The 6,416-nt window shown below is 69.3% G+C and overlaps 2 non-coding genes across 2 annotated transcripts; both read left to right on the top strand.

Annotated features, from left to right (window-relative positions):
* Window positions 1-105: 105 nt before the first annotated feature.
* Window positions 106-224, top strand: LOC139043013 (5S ribosomal RNA). The gene has a single exon (XR_011500091.1). It is a non-coding gene; the product is annotated as a 5S ribosomal RNA (ribosomal RNA).
* Window positions 225-4,368: 4,144 nt separating this feature from the next.
* LOC139043011 (5S ribosomal RNA) lies at window positions 4,369-4,487 on the top strand. The gene has a single exon (XR_011500089.1). It is a non-coding gene; the product is annotated as a 5S ribosomal RNA (ribosomal RNA).
* The last annotated feature ends 1,929 nt before the right edge of the window (window positions 4,488-6,416 follow it).

Here is a 6,416-nt window from a genome sequence, read left to right as displayed (position 1 = left end):
GGGGGCGCCGGCGGCGGGTGCGCGTCACAGAGGCCTGGGCGCGCGCGAGCCGCGGGCCGGGCGACGCGGCGCGGCTTCTTAGGGGCGCCGGCGGCAGGCGCCAGCGTCCACGGCCATACCACCCTGAACGCGCCCGATCTCGTCTGATCTCGGAAGCTAAGCAGGGTCGGGCCTGGTTAGTACTTGGATGGGAGACCGCCTGGGAATACCGGGTGCTGTAGGCTTTTGCCTCCCTCGCCTTTTGCCGCCGGCCGGGCGCGGCTCCCTCCGCGCTCCTGCCGCCCCTCCTCCGTCCTGCGGCCTCCGGCCTCCGTCCTCCGCGGACGCCCCCCACCCCTCCAGCCAGCCCGACCCCCCCCACCCTCCCCCTCCCCTCCCGCCCCCCTCCGCACCGCGGGCCCGCCGGCGCCGCCCATGGGCAGGGCCCAACCCCTCCCCGCCACAGCCCAACCCTTCCAGCTCGCGGCCCCACCCGAACCCAGGGCCAATCGGGGCCAGCCCGGCGGGACCGGGACCGGGACCGGGACCGGGACCGGGACCGGGACCCCGACGCCGCACACGCCGCCGGCCGGCTCCCTCTGGCCTCGGCCTCTTCCCACCCGCTCGGCTCCCGCTCCGGTGACACCCCAGCCCTTCCCTCGGCGCCCCGCCCCCGCCGCCCCAGCCGCCGGGTAGAGTCGTCCTGTCAGGTGGAACGGATTCCACGGCGGTGCCGGGAGGCCCAAACGGGTCCCAAAGCGACCAGCCCCGCCCACCGAGGAAAGGCACCTGGTCAGGCTTTTCCAGACACCGCCCGCTTCTCCAAGGACAGGGCGGACTGGGTTAGAGAGGAGCGTCTCGGGCACCTCACCCAAGACGGGATGGCTTCTGCCTTTGCTGGCGTCTCTGCCGCTGCAGGTCATCTTCTAAAACCTGGTACCCGCTTGCTTGTCCTTGAGAGGCTCATTCACAATCAACACTCCTTTCCCGACCTAAGTTTGTCCCTGTCAGTTTGTCTCGCTTTTCCTTCCAGAAGCCCCCTTCCCGGGGTGGGGGGGAGGGGGGGAGGTGGTGGTGGTGGGGGGGGGTAGGGGGGTGGGTGGGTCTGAGTTTCAAGCTCCACCTGACTAGGATCCCATTCTGCTTTCGCCTTCGGGCGGTCCTGCCTCGCTTGGAAACGCTGCTACGTTGCTCCTGGTGGATGAGCTTGCGTTCGTTTTGAGTTTGAGAACGCTGGATGCAAAGACGAGGAGTCTTGATGGCTGAGGCTTTTGGTGTCCCCTCACTCGGGGGCCTCCCTCTCTTCCCGCCTCCCCCCGCCTCCCCACCCACCCCCTCACACCCGACCCCTACCACCCCAGGGCCCCGGCCGGGCCCCGCCCCTCCAGGCCGCATCTGTCAGAGGGAGTTGAAAAGCCTCCTGACAGGACACGTCCTCCCTCAGCAGCCAGCCCTTCCTGGCTCCCTGGCTTCAGCTTTCCGTTCGCGTGGCTCGGGCAGCCTTTCGCATCTTCTTTGCACCTGCCTGTGTTTGCAACAGAGGACCGTGGCCAAGGGATCCAGGAAACCGGGAGGAGAGCTGGCTTCCGGGGAGGCGAATGGGAAGGACAGGGAGGCAGAGAGGGAGCCTTGCCTCAGAGAACGGACTTTGAACCCCCGAAGGGAAAAGTCCTCCAGATAAATCACGTCTTCCCCACCGAATCCAAGAGCCATACTCGCTCGCTGTGGAAAAATGGGGACATCCCGGTCAAAGCAGGACGAGAGAGGACCCAAAGCTCCCTCCTCTCCCCGTTCAGCCATCGTCGTCCTGGGAGGGAGTCTCTTCGCGGTTCGCTTCTCCTGCCGGCCCCGTTTCCCCTCCTGCCAACCCAGCGCCTCTATCGCCTGCTCCTCGCTTCCTCGGGCTGCGGGCTGCGGGCTGCGGGATGGGGGAGGGGGGGGGTGCGGTGCGCGTCGCTCCCTGCCAGCTCGTGCCCGGGGTGGTTCTGACGGGTCCCCGGATCTGATCTCCGAGGAGCACCTTCTGCGGGGAGAAGCGGGACTGCGTCCCTGTCAGTTTCCCGGAGCGCGGGACCGGAGCCTTGCCCCGAAACGCAGGCTCGGGAGACCGAAGTCCTGAGCTGAAACCCAAGGGGCGCCGTCTCCCGCGAGTGACGTGCCCTCCCTGAGCTGCGCTTTCCTCCTCTGGTGCGAGGGGGTCCTGGCGTTCGTGCCTCCTTGCGGGGGCGAGTGCTGGTGAGAACGCAAGCGGGAAACACGGAGCAGACCGCTCAGCACGGAGCGCGGCCTCGGTGGGGGCCCGGGCCTCGGCCGCCGTCCTTCCCCACGAGCCTACTTCTTGCCGCCGAGGCTCATCCAGCACCCAGGGATCGATCGCCTGGCTGCTTCCGGCCAGACACTCTCCTAGGTGCTGGCCACCCAGCAGCCGAGAACGCGGGTGCCAATCTCGGCCTCCGGGGCGTTCGCCTCCTCGCCTCTGGGGCCGCAAGACCAGCGGTGTGCCTACGCATGCCGGCCAGAGGTGGCAGAACCTGACGAGGACACGTGCCGTGGAAAATGGAGAGCTTGGCGCCCCGGAGGGCCTCGTCGGACGTCTGTGGATGGCCGTCGCTCTCTTTGCCGAAGCCCGCCCCCTGCCCGTCTTCTCTCCGTCCCAGGGTCCCCTTTCCAGTGGGACGCAAGAAGGCCCACAGGGCCCAAACGCTGGAGACGGGCAGCGCACACAGCGCGCCCTGGGTCCCGGGGGGTGCGGCGGGAAAGCCTTGCGGCACAGAACCCTGAAGCCCAGAGGTCTCGAGACAGGGAGAGCCGGGACGTCGGCAGGCACCGACGGGCCTTCGGACGCGACTCTTCCTCCCCGTCATCACACCGTGCTGCTCCTCCCTCCGTCCTGGGCGCGAGCGCGCTCTTGGGAAGACGGAGGCGCCTTCGTCGGTGACCTAGCGGGCGGGAGATCCCGGGCAACGTCCCCAGCGGCACTTGAGCAGAACGGGGACGCTGCGGTCGGTCGTCGGGGAGGGGCTTCTACATGTCTGGTAGATGGAGCTGCTTTCTCGTGCCAAGTTCTCTGGGCCCTGACTTTTCTGCCTGCTCCTTCTATCAACTCAGTAAGGTCGGGGGTGCCCGGCAGAAAGAGGAAAAGAGCCAGAGCGAAGAAGCGGAGAGAAAGGAACACACAAACCCGGACGCACACACACACACAGGCACACAGACACACAGGCGCGCGCGCGCGCACACACACACACACACACACACACACACACGCCTACACACCCACTCGCACAACCCGCACAAGCACACGCACACGCAAGCGCAGACAGAGCGCGCCAGCGAGCTCCGGTGCCTGCCTGTGGTTCCTGGGCGATGGCGGGGCAGCGATGCCGGGAGCCCGGGACTCCTGAGAGCCTGTCTGCGCGGCCTAGGGCCCCAGGGGTGATCGCCAGCCCCGGGGCCCCTGCCTCCTGGCCCGGGCCCAGCTCCAGCACCACCGCCCTCCTGGGGGGCAAGCGAGCTCTTGGGCAGAGCCTCTCTGGGTCAGGGTGGGTGTCTGTCTAGGTCCGTGTCTTGGATCCTCTCCGTGTCGCCGTTTCTCTGTTTCTCCGTGTCTCTGTCTCTGTCTCTGTCTCTGGGTCTCTGGGCTGGCGCCAGCAGGAGCTGTCCAGGGTCCCCGCGAGGGGCGGGTTGGGGGCGGGGTGCCGGTCTCCTGGGCGGCGCTGGCGGGGGGGAAGTGTGGCCGCCCCGCCTCCCCGCTCCCTCAGGGGCAGCGCGGCGGGCTTCCGCTGACGCCCTCTGGTCGCGCCGGTGGCTCCGCCTGGGTTTGGGCAAGTCGGGGCCCGGCCGGCGCCGCAGAGGTCAGGGCTCCCGCTGGGAGGCCCCTCGGGCCGGAGGGGACTCAGAGGAGCACGGGCCCGGCGGCCCGACGCCCCGACGCCTCGGGCCAAGTGCCCCGCGCCACCCCCCTCCCAGCAGCCGCATCTCCTGCGACCCATCGCCGGATCCGAGCGGCCAGGGCGGCCTGGAGTGTTCCCGGGCCGCGAGGGGAGAGCGCCCAGCCAGGCGCCCCGCCCCCATCCCCGCCCCCACCGCCGCCCCCACCACCCCTCGTTTCCCACCGCCGCCCGCCCCGCCCCGCCTCCTCGCACCCCGGGCTGCTCCAGGCCTCCGCGCCCTGGGAGGGCAGCAGGGCGGGGCAGCGCAGGGTTTGGCTGGCCCGCTGGCCGCGCCCGAGGCGGCCGCGGCGGGAGGCAGCAGCGGGAGGAAGGCGGCAGGCCGGGCGCGGGCGCAGGGGGCGCCGGCGGCGGGTGCGCGTCACAGAGGCCTGGGCGCGCGCGAGCCGCGGGCCGGGCGACGCGGCGCGGCTTCTTAGGGGCGCCGGCGGCAGGCGCCAGCGTCTACGGCCATACCACCCTGAACGCGCCCGATCTCGTCTGATCTCGGAAGCTAAGCAGGGTCGGGCCTGGTTAGTACTTGGATGGGAGACCGCCTGGGAATACCGGGTGCTGTAGGCTTTTGCCTCCCTCGCCTTTTGCCGCCGGCCGGGCGCGGCTCCCTCCGCGCTCCTGCCGCCCCTCCTCCGTCCTGCGGCCTCCGGCCTCCGTCCTCCGCGGACGCCCCCCACCCCTCCAGCCAGCCCGACCCCCCCCACCCTCCCCCTCCCCTCCCGCCCCCCTCCGCACCGCGGGCCCGCCGGCGCCGCCCATGGGCAGGGCCCAACCCCTCCCCGCCACAGCCCAACCCTTCCAGCTCGCGGCCCCACCCGAACCCAGGGCCAATCGGGGCCAGCCCGGCGGGACCGGGACCGGGACCGGGACCGGGACCCCGACGCCGCACACGCCGCCGGCCGGCTCCCTCTGGCCTCGGCCTCTTCCCACCCGCTCGGCTCCCGCTCCGGTGACACCCCAGCCCTTCCCTCGGCGCCCCGCCCCCGCCGCCCCAGCCGCCGGGTAGAGTCGTCCTGTCAGGTGGAACGGATTCCACGGCGGTGCCGGGAGGCCCAAACGGGTCCCAAAGCGACCAGCCCCGCCCACCGAGGAAAGGCACCTGGTCAGGCTTTTCCAGACACCGCCCGCTTCTCCAAGGACAGGGCGGACTGGGTTAGAGAGGAGCGTCTCGGGCACCTCACCCAAGACGGGATGGCTTCTGCCTTTGCTGGCGTCTCTGCCGCTGCAGGTCATCTTCTAAAACCTGGTACCCGCTTGCTTGTCCTTGAGAGGCTCATTCACAATCAACACTCCTTTCCCGACCTAAGTTTGTCCCTGTCAGTTTGTCTCGCTTTTCCTTCCAGAAGCCCCCTTCCCGGGGTGGGGGGGAGGGGGGGAGGTGGTGGTGGTGGGGGGGGGTAGGGGGGTGGGTGGGTCTGAGTTTCAAGCTCCACCTGACTAGGATCCCATTCTGCTTTCGCCTTCGGGCGGTCCTGCCTCGCTTGGAAACGCTGCTACGTTGCTCCTGGTGGATGAGCTTGCGTTCGTTTTGAGTTTGAGAACGCTGGATGCAAAGACGAGGAGTCTTGATGGCTGAGGCTTTTGGTGTCCCCTCACTCGGGGGCCTCCCTCTCTTCCCGCCTCCCCCCGCCTCCCCACCCACCCCCTCACACCCGACCCCTACCACCCCAGGGCCCCGGCCGGGCCCCGCCCCTCCAGGCCGCATCTGTCAGAGGGAGTTGAAAAGCCTCCTGACAGGACACGTCCTCCCTCAGCAGCCAGCCCTTCCTGGCTCCCTGGCTTCAGCTTTCCGTTCGCGTGGCTCGGGCAGCCTTTCGCATCTTCTTTGCACCTGCCTGTGTTTGCAACAGAGGACCGTGGCCAAGGGATCCAGGAAACCGGGAGGAGAGCTGGCTTCCGGGGAGGCGAATGGGAAGGACAGGGAGGCAGAGAGGGAGCCTTGCCTCAGAGAACGGACTTTGAACCCCCGAAGGGAAAAGTCCTCCAGATAAATCACGTCTTCCCCACCGAATCCAAGAGCCATACTCGCTCGCTGTGGAAAAATGGGGACATCCCGGTCAAAGCAGGACGAGAGAGGACCCAAAGCTCCCTCCTCTCCCCGTTCAGCCATCGTCGTCCTGGGAGGGAGTCTCTTCGCGGTTCGCTTCTCCTGCCGGCCCCGTTTCCCCTCCTGCCAACCCAGCGCCTCTATCGCCTGCTCCTCGCTTCCTCGGGCTGCGGGCTGCGGGCTGCGGGATGGGGGAGGGGGGGGGTGCGGTGCGCGTCGCTCCCTGCCAGCTCGTGCCCGGGGTGGTTCTGACGGGTCCCCGGATCTGATCTCCGAGGAGCACCTTCTGCGGGGAGAAGCGGGACTGCGTCCCTGTCAGTTTCCCGGAGCGCGGGACCGGAGCCTTGCCCCGAAACGCAGGCTCGGGAGACCGAAGTCCTGAGCTGAAACCCAAGGGGCGCCGTCTCCCGCGAGTGACGTGCCCTCCCTGAGCTGCGCTTTCCTCCTCT

This window comes from Equus asinus, unplaced genomic scaffold (assembly GCF_041296235.1).
Source record: "Equus asinus isolate D_3611 breed Donkey unplaced genomic scaffold, EquAss-T2T_v2 contig_136, whole genome shotgun sequence".
Lineage (NCBI taxonomy): Eukaryota > Metazoa > Chordata > Mammalia > Perissodactyla > Equidae > Equus > Equus asinus.
This window is presented reverse-complemented; position numbering and strand designations above follow the sequence as displayed.